The following is a 13,012-nucleotide window of genomic DNA, read 5'->3' as shown; positions in this document are numbered from 1 at the left end:
GCAGCTTAAACGTGACACTATTTGATGCCGTATAATTTCAGCTTTTCGTAGTTCGGCAGCACCCTGTGTTCCATCCTTCTTGTAAAGATGGGTTTCTGCAATTTTTCATTGTTATTAGATCGATGGGGTGTTAAGGGGTGGCACTTGGGCTGTGAGATCTGTGATTGATTTCTCTCATAAGTTTAGTGCTTGTCGTATAAACACCAGGTAGACATTTTGATGCAGGAATGGAAGGGAAAAGTGTTAACAAAGGTGTTAAGAAAAAGAGGGATGACAGATGTTGGGGTAGAATGTTTAATAGAATTGTGGTGAAGTATGTCTCTCAGAAAAAATTGCAGAACAGAGGCAGACTGGTAACTGGTAACATCAAACAGAGTTGGAGTGATGAAGTCTGTCTGAGTGCGTCAACAAGACACTCAGACAAGGCAGTGGCTCTAATGTTTGATTGGTGGATCCAGGCTGTATGGTAGTAATATTTGATTACAGACCTGTCTCTCTATTACACTTGTGGCTCTCCAACCCCTGCAGGTAAGATTTGAAATTGGAACTCATAAAGAAACTGCTGAGCCTGTTTTGCATCTCGGTTAGAGTCCCTTGCTGTCAGTATTCCACTTGAGAATTCATTAGTGTTATTGCACCTTGAAACTTGCATGAACTTGATCCCTGCACTGCTACGCAATTTGTTGTGCCAGTGTTACCCGCTTTGTCATGCTGGATGCCGCGCTTTGTGCCACTTTACACCACGCTAGATAAAATAACAATTTCATAGCAGATGACACATTTGCACTCAGAACTTAGCTGATGAAACCATTCTTTCATCGCTTCCAGAATCAGAGAAATTGTATCTATAGCTGCAGGTCGTCTCATGCACATCGTGCAGTGGCGAACGCATTTGGAATCTTGTCTCAAAGGTAATTACTTATATATATTGTAGTGGCTTGGTAAAACAGTTGCATTTTCATTTCTTTTTATGAGTTTGATAATGTATCTATAAAGTTAAGTTTATTATAGATGTAACATCTTGTCATAATCGTTCAGATGCGCAGTGACACGCATTGACATACAGTGTTTTAAAATAGGTTGTGCAATGTTCACGACTAGTTCACAAAATTTATGCCTGCCAGAAGTATTGAACATTTCAAAATTTTCTTTGTGCACAGTTTACAGCGAGTTTACGCACTGGCACGCCATATTGCATGCAATTATCAAGGTGACTTTAAGTTTTCAAAACGAAGGAATGTCACTTATATGTGTCTGTCGTTTTCCCCCTGCGCTACAGTCTGTACGTCAGCTGTGTGCTGATGGCAAACCAGAGAAACACAAGCTTAGAATTGGTGAGGTGAAGGCCAGAGACCAAGAGGTAGATTACTGGCTTGAAATAACCTCACACACAAACAAACATGTCGTGCCAGCTCTGTCTGTCAGGTGGATTGAAATGTAAGGCGAGAGCAAGGGTTAACTGTAGCTGAGCGTGTGGTTGTTTTTCACAGAGGAGTGCCTTGTAAATTATTATCCAACTCTTCTGTTTACACTATTTCAAAAAGTATACATTATAATCTGGCAGTCAGCTCAGAGGTTATGCCATGTTTCTTATTGGCCATGTCACCTTTTGACTTGCACGCTTGTAACGCTGCAGTAAAAATATCATGATGTATTGATTTGTGAATAATGGTCCTCTCAATGTGTATTGAACTCTTAAGAGCTTTTTTTACTGTGTCAACAAAGTAGTCTTTCTGAAAGGTTTTGCAGTGTGAGAGATGCAGTGGTGGTCAAGTGGTTATGGTTCAGTTTAGAGTTTGAAACGTGTCTCCTTTGAACCCAAGCTGGGAGACCTTTATTGTGATTCTCTCCCCCATCTCTGAGCAAAGACTCTCTTCTGTCCAAAATGCCCCTCAAAACAAGAAAATGAGATTTTGGAATGTGTACGATTTTATTAGTTTGCTCATGACTGCGCATTGTTTGTTGGCCAGTCATTTTGAAATTTGATCATTTCAAAATGACTTGGGTTCACAGTAAAATTTGGGTCCACAGCAAATACCACTTTGCATCATCACGACAAACCACCGAGCCAACTGTTACATCCAAGTGAAAGACGGGGCACTAGTGGTGTGGTGGACCAGAATTGGTCTGGTGCTGCAAACAAAAAAAAAAGTCCTGAGAGTTGCCGAGTGGTGTGCCTGTTTGGAGGACTCTTCACAGTCCAAGTCTGGGAGCACGCTTTGCTGCATCCATGACACCATGGAACCACTTTGGGTCCTGGATGGCAACTACCCAGATAGACAACCGCTCCATCCAAATAATTCCTGAAATAATTACACGCAGTTGAAATTGATTTCCTTTTTGCAAGGTTTCTTTCATAATAAAAGTCCTAAACACACACTGCATTACAAACACTCGGAGCACTTGGTAAGTTTACAGTGTCATACTTTTGAGGTCAGTTTTGTGTGGTGGTTGGCACATAAGTTTCCCATTTCCAGGAACCTCCATTCCTACAGTTTACTACTGGTGAGCACGTTGTGAGCACGTTTGTGGCGACTTGTGAAAAAGTTTGAAAAGTGACATGCAGTCACTTGAAACAAACTTTGTGCATCCAAAAAAACCTTAAACAAAGTTAATTATATCAGAGAGGCTGCTCTTGTATATCAGTCATACAGGATGAGAACAATGCAAGTTTTTTTTTTCTTCTTCTTCTTTTGTTTTATCATTAAAAAGGGTTGGCGAGTAACATGTTTGAATTAATTAGTCTTACTTAATGTTTTCACATCCTGTTGTGATACCGTTGCATATTCGTACATTGCGATGATGCTGCTCATACGATTTATGGTACAGCCTAGGGGTCTATGCCAGATTACAGCATTATCAAAGTACCAGTATAAGACGTTCTGTATGTGTACCGGTAATCCTGTCCCTGTATTTTCGATATATCAGTGCTGGATGTGGTGAGCTGTGTTTGTCGTTTTATGCAGCAGCTCAGAGTTGAAAAAACAGTTTGTGTTGTCTCTCTGTGGATTTTTAACAACTAAAATGTTTAATCAGGATAATTCGGCACTAAGATTAATTGATGAGCCATATAAAAATATCTTTATGTAATTTAACTTTTCTGCATAAATAAAGTTTTAAGAATTGTCTATATATAAAAGCGTAGCAGCGGTAGTGGCCAAGTGGTTAGTGTGCTTGGCTTCAGTGCGGAAGGTTCCCTGTTCAGACCCCACCCCTGCCACATTTCTCCATGCAATGTGGAGTTGCGTCAGGAAGGGCATCCGGCGTAAAACTTGTGCCAAATCAACATGCAGACCCACTTTGGATCCGCTGTGATATGATAACTCTACAGCAACTCTACAGCCCAAGCCCAACCCCGGGATTGTGAACTAATCCACTTGTGAAATTGGTGGGTTTTGCTGATCCAGAAGGGCACTTTCAGTTTTTGTTCATAAATGATCTGTGCAGCAATGCATTTTGTTTTCAGTGGATTTGGCTTTGCAATTAATTGTGTTAAGTTTGACTAAATAATCGAAGAGAAACATGTCTATAAACATCACATCCAAATGTTCTTTGATATTTTTCCTGAGTATCTGTGTAATTCTATAACCTTTATTCAAAAATATGACTTTGTTTAAAAATGTATTGTTCTCCCTTAAGGCAAGAACAAGAACAAAAAGGCGATTAATCCCCTCTGCAGAAATAAGAAAAGGAAGACTGCTTCTAGGGGTGTTACTGCTAATTGAATTGTGCTTTTTCCGCTGATCCGTGTGACTCTGGCAGAAGGCAAAGCTTAAACTGTTCCAACTGAAAAGAGGAGAGAGGAAAATGCCTTCTATTGCACTCTGCCTCATATCACCCTGTGAATATCTGCAGAGGAAAACAAAAGGTATCTGCACTAAAAAATTCATTAGAAAATAAATACAAAAAACATGAGGCCATATACCAAAGACTAGCTGGAGGGAAGTGATCTGTGGACGACACACTGATGGAGATCAGGAAGGAAGAACAGGAAGAAAGGAGAGCTGTAATGTCGCTGAATTTGTTTCCCTTCGCAGTTTGTGGAGTTTATGGTCACCCCACCCCATTTTAATGTTGACATACTCCAACAGCGTTGTTGCCATCTTAAAATTTGCATTAAGCAGAGTATGTTTGGCTGCTCAAACGATCCAAATTAAATCTTGAATTTATGCCTGAAGGAGATTAGTACTGCTGCATGGATATTCCCTGCACTTGGCAAAAATGTAGATGATGGATGGATTGTTGGGTGAGTGGGATGGTCCAACCCAGTTTTCTGCAAACAGTAACTCAAACAATAAATGCTGTCATCCTAAATTTGTAAGCCCCTTGAATGACAAAGACCAGATTAGTCTGTGGTTAACTTTGATGAAACCAATCAATTGAGCAAAAAAACATCTTTGTTTTGCCGCTATAATCCAGTCGTGATGCATGATTGTGGATAAAATTATTCGCATTTTTCTTATTTGGACATGAGATTACCATTCTCTCTAAAGTCCCCACCCCCACCCTCCACACACACACACACACACACACACCATAAACATTATTGCATTCATTTATAAAAAGTGTCCCAAAAGTCTGTGGGGAGTTGGCATTACAGTGACATAGTGTACTAAATGTCTGGCGCCATCGACAACAAAGATTTCCATCATGGTTCGTAAAACACTGTGAAACATAATAATTTGATCAACGTAGTCATGAAACTTTAAGATTGTTCAAGGCGACCTGATGTATTCTTTGTGGCTTTGGTAAAGTTGAATCCATTTCGAGACACCAAAGCAGACATAAACTCTCAGCAGCTGCACACCTGTTCTGTTCCGTGAGCATCCGTCCTTGAGATATGCATACACACACACACACACACACACACACCAGAGGAAAGACACCCATGTTGCCCGTTTGAAGTCTAATCAAGCTAAAGTTTTGATAAGAGCTTTTGTCTCTCTCGCTCGCTTTCACTGAATTTACTTTGAGTTTTCTCTGCTTTGTATCACGTGCTCTAATGCAGCTTTGACGTTTAAGATAGAAAGTAGAAGTGCTTGTGTTGTTGCAGCTGATGCTTTGAAGAAAAATGCATCAGAATTATTGTCATGAAAACAGATATGAATTGAGCTTGTGATTTTAATGATTAATCGTGCAGCTGGTACATAATTAATTTAATTTATTAATTTATATAGCACCAAATCACGACAAAGTCGCACCAAGGCGCTTCACATAATTCACAACAACACAAATTAATCTAAATTCAAAATTAAAAGCAAGAAAAGCACAGTTAAAAGATAAACACAGTAGAATAAAAGAAATTACAAAGCAAACACAAACAGATTAAAAAATTAATGATAAGACAGTCTAAAAAAGTGGGTCTTCAGTCTTGATTTAAAATCTCCACCGTGTCAGACTGCCGAATAACAGCAGGTAGATCATTCCAAAGAGCCGGACCACGGTAGGAAAAGGCTCTATACCCCACAGACTTTTTGTTCATCCTCGGAACACACAGAAGCCCTGCGCCCTGCGAACGCAAAGGACTCGCAGGTACGTAGGGCTTAACCAAGTCCGCCAAGTAGGAAGGCGCCAGTCCATGAACAATTTTTATAAACCAACAATAAAACTTTAAAATCCAATCTGGCAGAAACCGTTAGCCAATGAAGGGATGCCAGAATGGGAGTAATGTGGTCAACCTTCTACTTGTGTCAAAATTCTGGCAGCAGCATTCTGCACCAACTGAAGTCCTCGAATGCTAGACTGCGGCAGACCAGAAAATAAAGCATTACAATAATCCAATCTAGAAGAGACAAATGCGTGAATCAATCTCAGCATCAGCCATAGACAGGATGGGGCAAATCTTTGCTATATTTCTCAGATGAAAGAAAGCAGTCCTCGTAATGTCCCTAATGTGGAGGTCAAAGGACAACGTAGGATCAAAGATTACCCCAAGGTTCCTCACTTTGTCAGTATGATGTATAACACATGAACCTAGGCTAAGCGCCAGCTGATCAAATTGGTGCCGATGTCTTGCTGGGCCAAGAACCATAATTTCAGTCTTATCAGAGTTCAAAAGTAGAAAGTTGCTAGACATCCAACTTCTCACTGCTGCAAGACAGTCCTGTAAAGATTTTATGTGGACAGGATTTCCAGCAGCTATCAGCATATACAACTGAGTATCATCAGCATAACAATGAAAAGCAACCCCGAAATGCCGCAAAATGTTCCCAAGGGGTGCCTTATACAGGGAAAAAGCAAGGGACCCAGAACGGATCCCTGCGGAACCCCGAACTTCATGCCCTTAAAGTCAGAGGTAGTGTCATTGCACAAAACACAATGGGAACGACCAGACAGATAAGACGTCAGCCACACAAGAGCAGTTCCAGTAATCCCGAAACAGTTTTCTAGCCTATCAAGTAGAATATGATGATCAACTGTGTCAAACGCAGCACTGAGATCCAACAACACCAATGCTGTAGTAGTATCCGAGTCCATTGCTCGCAGAAGATCATTAACTACTTTAATAAGTGCTGTTTCTGTGGAGTGATGTCGTCTAAAAGCAGACTGCAGTGGCTCAAAAAGGTCATTCTCAGTAAGATAGTCCACAAGCTGCCGTGAAACCACCTTTTCCAGAATTTTAGAGCAGAATGATAGATTTGATATCGGCCTATAATTTTTCAATTCACCAGGATCAAGATTAGATTTCTTGAGTAGTGGTTTAACCACTGCAGATTTAAAACAATTTGGAACAGATCCAGAGTTTAAAGAAAGGTTAACAATTTCCAGCACAGTCAACCAAGAATGGGCCAAAGATCCTTAAACAATTTTGTTGGTATAGGATCAAATAAACAAGTTGTGCTTCTAGTAGACATCACGAGTTTTCGTCAGCACACCTTGTGAGATACTGTTAAATTCCGTGAATCTAGGTAGCACCTCAGTAGTAGTCCCCAGCTCAGTAGCTGGATACAATGATTCAACCAAAGTATGCTGAGATGTGCTCAACTAATATCTTCTATTTTCTTTTCAAAATAGTCAGAAAGTCCTGTGCTGAAAAAGGAGAACGACCAACAGGTGGCTGTCCATGAATAAGAAATGCCACGTATCAAACAAGAACTTTGAGTTATGCTTGTTTTTGTTGATCAATTCAGAATAATACGCCTGCTTCGTAGCCAATAAAGCATGCTTATAATCTAAAATAGCTTCACGCCACGCAAGGTGAAACACCTCTAGTTTGGAACTACACCATTTCCGTTCCAACCCTCTAGCCCCTCTACATAATACACCTAATTGATGTTTGCCACCTGCTGGGTGACACACCCGCCTTCAGCTCCTAAGTTAGCAACCACGGGAACCACTGTGTGGCCAATATGTAACAAAACATACAACATAACCTTGGTGGTGAGGGGCAGGACAGAGACAGAATTAAAGAATAGATAGAATGTGCGGCTAGTGATGACACCTAATCTTTTCGTCAGCACTTTGAATTACTGATGGAAATTTCAATCACTGTTCTGCAGCATTTTGGAACATTGTTCCATAGTCTGTATCAAATGCAAGACATCATGTGGTGTGCTGACACCTGCTGGAAAGTCATATATATGCATCCATGTCAAAAAATATCAATTTAATTTTTAAAGATGTTAGTCAGCGGGCAGGGGTGCTGACCAAGTGGTTAGTGGGCTTGGTTTTAGTGCGGAAGGTCCCCGCCCCTGCCATATTTCTCCATGGAATGTGGAGTATGTCAGGAAGGTCATCCAGCATAAAACTTGGACCAAATCAGTATCCAAATTAAGACATCAATCTGTGCACTCTGTGTGCGCCCTTGCACATATGGAGTTTTTTTTTTCTTTTGCAACAGTGTTGACTTGTTTAATGAACGGGATGTACAAGTTGCCATGAATGATGCTGTTGAACCTATTGCACATTACTTGTGGGATATTTCCCTTTTGGGACCTTCTGAAGATGTTGCACGTTTTATATAAAATCCTTATTGCCTGTTGCTGGTGAAATTGCAGTGAAATTATGTGAAAAGCTGAATCTACAGCAAAATGAGGTTTGTGTCTCGCCTACTTATGTTGTGCACTGATCACTTATTCATACTGTGGCTGCTTGTGGAGGTGTAAGTATTTTTTGTGTGTGTGTCTTTGAATGCTACATCAGCATTATCATATGTTTTTGAGTGTGTCAATTTCAGCAGGCACCAACCATTTGATGTGAGCTCCAAGAGAATTCAAGTCCTCGGGCTGGTTTTTGTTGAAAGAACAATACAGTATGTGCAGGTCTTAGAAGATGTGTAAACAAACAAAGGAGCCAAATCATAATCAACAGGGTTAAAAAAAACCTACTTCTAGATCTGTGCCTTCTCAGTCCCATGATCCCACAGTCGTCGTCGTGTTCTCCACCCCCTCCTCTTTTTTCAAACCCATTAAAATGGCCTATTTTTGCCACCCACTTTTTAATCATCATCCAGCTCGCTCACTTTCAAACATGTAGGCGTGATCACAGATAGTCTTTGCATCCTTATCCTCACCTGAACCAGGATAAAGACGATCCCATGTGAAGACCCTGCTCTCTCCCTCTTCACTCCTTCTCTCCCTCTGCCTTTGTTTTCATGTTTCACCTTCCTCCGAATGTATTAGAAATGCTTCAGCTCTCTGCAACTCACTCAGGGGACAATTTTTATTCGTCTGTTGTTCAAACCATCAGTATAAAAAGGGATTTACAGTACTCTGTGTATCCTGCACCCTTTTAAGTGTGAACACTGCAGTTAAATTATGTAAAGTTTATTCTATAGTATATTTTTCATCCCTTTCGCATCCAAGCTGCAGCCCATTGTGGGGGTTATTTCCAATTCCTTGAGGACTGTGACGGTGCAACACACTGAACTGACAGTGTTCTTAGTTTCTGTGTCTGTTTTTGTTTTTGGTACAGAGATGCTGTGTTGTTCTGATAACCTTCTGGAACGCCTCAGAACTCAGACAGTTCAGGTTTGAAGCTCACTCGTCTTTAACGTGGCAGACTAATAGTTGCTGTCCTCCAATCTAGCAGAGTGAGTGGGATGTGTGAGCTTCAGGAGGAGATGGGGACCACTTAGTTTCGACACTAAACGTCTGATTGGTTTGAAGCGCTGAGGAAAAACCTGTCCACACCAAATCAAATGTTCCAGTTATTTGTGTTCAGTGTTCTGAACACTAAATAAACACCTACTGGGACCAAACGCAATATTACAAAACCTGTAAGAATGTTGCTCCAGACCATCTTAAAAGCTTTTCCCACTTTTTCAGCAAACTAATACAGTTCAAGGCACTGGATGTCTTAAAAACAGATATTAAAGTTTATAGCTTATATGTTAGAATGTTTGCCGCAGACACAGAAAAACGCTTTTTCAGGTCTTGAAGATGACACCTATTTCTGTGCCTGCCACTTTAATTTGAAAGAAACTGCTCCTTGCCACGCCCCCTTTGCCATCATAGGGAATCTTAAATCTACAATGTAAGAATTAGAAGTACTTATTAACAGAAGTGGAATATAACATTCATAACCATCTGTTCATTAGTATGTTTTCATGAACTCAGAATGAGCCCTTAATATCTACATGGGAGTGAGCCCCCTCATGGAATCCACCATGTGAAACAGTAGCTCAAACGGGCATATTTGCACTGCCTTTCCAATTTTGTGGCACGGCTGTAATTCTGAAGAAAAAAAAAAGAAGACCACCCTCATTTTTGTCAAATGGAGGATAATACATATCGTGACCATGGGAAGAGGATTCTGATTGGGGGTGCTATAAGCTGAAAAGGGCACGGCTAGAAAAGCTACACACAATATTTAAATGGCACAAATTTATTATATTACATTTAAACCATTATCAGCATCAGTAACCCCATAGATACTAGAAAAAAGGTTAAGTGTTACAAATAACGTTATCAGATTCCGTTATAGGCTATGGCATTATAGGATACTTATTCAGAATTGGTTACTTTCTCATAAATGTCATCCCACATTAATTTTGTCTACATAACCACAGGCAAACCATTTTAAATGTTTTCATATGTTTGTTTTGGTAATTGTTTTTGTAATGTGGCAGTATCCCCAGCACCCCCACTTCCTACGGCTGTTGGCTGATACATATTGTTTGTCACGAGAAGACAAGGGAGCGTAAAGCCATGTGCCAAAGACCTGAAAACGTGAAGGCAAACAAAATTGTGACAGGCAGCGTTATATTGCAGTCTACAACCTCACACTAGATCACGCTAAATCTGGCACACTGTAGCTTTAAGACTCTTATGCTCATCGTTAAACACGGATTTGGATGGAGGTTTGTGTCGACACTGTACATATATTTCATCCATATTGCTTCCATTTTGTGAAAGCTTAGGCTATAGATACAGATGAAACTGAGGAATGCTGGCAGTAATCTTAGGAGCAGTGAACCAAAGTTAAAGCGAGATGCATCCTCAAAGCAAAAGAACACTAAGAAGGTTTTTAACAATGGTAGAATGTTTTGATGAAATAAATTGGTCGTAAAGTATTTAACAGCCACAGAGGCTGCTGCTGCTGTTTTTGTGGTAGAAATTTTATTGCAACTTCTTCAAGCATTGCTACAACCCCTGGCAAAAATTATGGAATCACTGGCCTCGGAGGCTGTTCATTCAGTTGTTTAATTTTGTAGAAAAAAAACAGATCACAAACATGACACAAAACTAAAGTCATTCAAATGGCAACTTTCTGGCTTTAAGAAACACTATAAGAAATCAGGAAAAAAAAATTGTGGCAGTCAGTAACGGTTACTTTTTTAGACCAAGCAGAGGAAAAAAATATGGAATCACTCAATTCTGAGGAAAAAAATTATGGAAAACTAACACCTGCATCAAATCAGACCTGCTCGTTAGTCTGCATCTAAAAAGGAGTGATCACACCTTGGAGAGCTGTTTGCACCAAGTGGACTGACATGAATCATGGCTCCAACACGAGAGATGTCAATTGAAACAAAGGAGAGGATTATCAAACTCTTAAAAGAGGGTAACTCATCACGCAATGTTGCAAAAGATGTTGGTTGTTCACAGTCAGCTGTGTCTAAACTCTGGACCAAATACAAACAACATGGGAAGGTTGTTAAAGGCAAACATACTGGTAGACCAAGGATGACATCAAAGCGTCAAGACAGAAAACTTAAAGCAATATGTCTCAAAAATCGAAATGCACAATCAAACAAATGAGGGAACGAATGGGAGGAAACTGGAGGTCAACGTCTGTGACCGAACTGTAAGAAACCGCCTAAAGGACATGGGATTTACATACAGAAAAGCTAAACGGAAGCCATCATTAACACCTAAACAGAAAAAAACAAGGTTACAATGGGCTAAGGAAAAGCAATCGTGGACTGTGGATGACTGGATGAAAGTCATATTCAGTGATGAATCTCGAATCTGCATTGGGCAAGGTGATGATGCTGGAACTTTTGTTTGGTGCCATTCCAATGAGATTTATAAAGATGACTGCCTGAAGAGAACATGTAAATTTCCACAGTCATTGATGATATGGGGCTGCATGTCAGGTAAAGGCACTGGGAGTGTGTGTGTGTGTGTGTGTGTGTGTGTGTGTGTGTGTGTGGTGTGTGTGGTGTGTGTGTGTGTGTGTGTGTGTGTGTGTGTGTGTGTGTGTGGTCTAGACCATGCTGCATTCAGGTGTCAGTATCAGAAAAACCCATCACAGCAGTCATTATTTCTGTTGTCTGCAGAGACAGTTTACATGTGACACCATTGTTCAGTGATGACACTTGACAATAACTTACTTCATTGAAAGATAGAGTTTTTAGCTTTTTACCACAGCATTATATTACAACTGGAAACCATGGCTCTGATGGCAGCTTTAAAAAAATTAACCTTTTTTTAGGTTTTTAATTAATTCCTTTTTGAAATATCACACATTATTCAGGCCCTACCTGTTTAAACCCAGGTGACCTCTCTGCCCTTAAATAACAAAACACTGCCAGTTGCCACTTCTGGCTGGGACTACGGCAGCCACTGCACTGCGATGGCACTTGCTGTCAAAAGTTAAAAATTTTCAACTTTTGCCGCTTACCAGAGCGACAAGGATCCGGCTTAAATCAGATTTGCACCGCTCAGATTCAGAAAAAACCTATCCGGCTTGAGCCCGATTGCCAACCTCAGTCTGAATGGGGCTTAGAGGGAGAGATGCACAGAAACTGATAGCTCTGTTGGCAGGAAAAAAATGTTTAGCCAGGAAGTAAATTGCACCATAAAGACAATGCTGCCTCCATGGCAGAGCTCATCACTTAGGGAGTGATGAGGTGTTCAGCCTGAGATGCAAATATAAAAAGTCATATTTGTGTCTGTCACAGAAAGAAAGCTTTCTGCTTTTTTCTGAAATTGTAAGTTGTGTCTTTGAGGTTACATAATAATGAGTTTTCCAAATATTCAAATGGTCATTACAGAATAGACCAAACAGCTCTTAAATGCTTATTATAGCAACAGATGTCTGTTTCTACAAGGCAATGTCATAAAAGCTTAACTGTAGCTATTTCTTTTGAACGCAGTGGTAGTTTTGGAAAGATTATGTATTATTGATTTTACTGCTCAGTGGTTTGTTTTTAAAAGTTGCACAGTTGTAGCTGGTGCTGCAACAGTGGAGCTGCTGTGGTTTGACGTGTTTAGGTTTTGTTTTTTTGTACACATTGTAAGTCTGTACTTTAGCACTCTACAGGACCAGTTCAGGCTGACGCTATTTATTACCTGGCTTTCCACAAACCATTATCTGTTGCGCCATATGTCACATTAGGAACGTATATTGGAACAGATAACGGCACTGTTGCATAAAACCTTGTTGAACTGTGGTACTCTGTTGTTTGCTGTAACAATTCCATACTCTTGTTTCAGTACTTGGCTCCTATCAGTAGCAATGGCGAGTCCTGGCATGCAATTATGATGAATTCTGAGAATTTCTCTAATGGTTGACCTAAATCACTGAGTTCAATTGATGAAATTGATCATTTGACGATTGGATCATT

At 40.3% G+C, this 13,012-nt stretch overlaps 1 protein-coding gene across 2 annotated transcripts in view; it reads left to right on the top strand.

Moving 5' to 3' along the window:
- Positions 1-13,012, top strand: part of march8 (membrane-associated ring finger (C3HC4) 8) — a 243,893-nt gene that overhangs the window by 190,663 nt on the left and 40,218 nt on the right. The window lies entirely within an intron of this gene.

Source organism: Thalassophryne amazonica, chromosome 13, assembly GCF_902500255.1.
Source record: "Thalassophryne amazonica chromosome 13, fThaAma1.1, whole genome shotgun sequence".
Lineage (NCBI taxonomy): Eukaryota > Metazoa > Chordata > Actinopteri > Batrachoidiformes > Batrachoididae > Thalassophryne > Thalassophryne amazonica.
Note: the sequence above shows the minus strand (reverse complement) of the source record. Positions and strands in the feature narration are given on the sequence as shown.